Here is a 296-nt window from a genome sequence, read left to right as displayed (position 1 = left end):
ACAGTCTTATGGACTCTGTGGGAGAGGGAGAGGGTGGGAAGATTTGGGAGAATGGCATTGAAACATGTAAAATATCATGTATGAAACGAGATGCCAGTCCAGGTTCAATGCACGATACTGGATGCTTGGGGCTGGTGCACTGGGACGACCCAGAGGGATGGTATGGGGAGGGAGGAGGGAGGAGGGTTCAGGATGGGGAACACATGTATACCTGTGGTGGATTCATTTTGATATTTGGCAAAACTAATACAATTATGTAAAGTTTAAAAATAAAATAAAATTAATTTAAAAAAATT

Source organism: Bison bison, unplaced genomic scaffold, assembly GCF_000754665.1.
Source record: "Bison bison bison isolate TAMUID 2011002044 unplaced genomic scaffold, Bison_UMD1.0 scf7180017864328, whole genome shotgun sequence".
NCBI lineage: Eukaryota > Metazoa > Chordata > Mammalia > Artiodactyla > Bovidae > Bison > Bison bison.
This window is presented reverse-complemented; position numbering follows the sequence as displayed.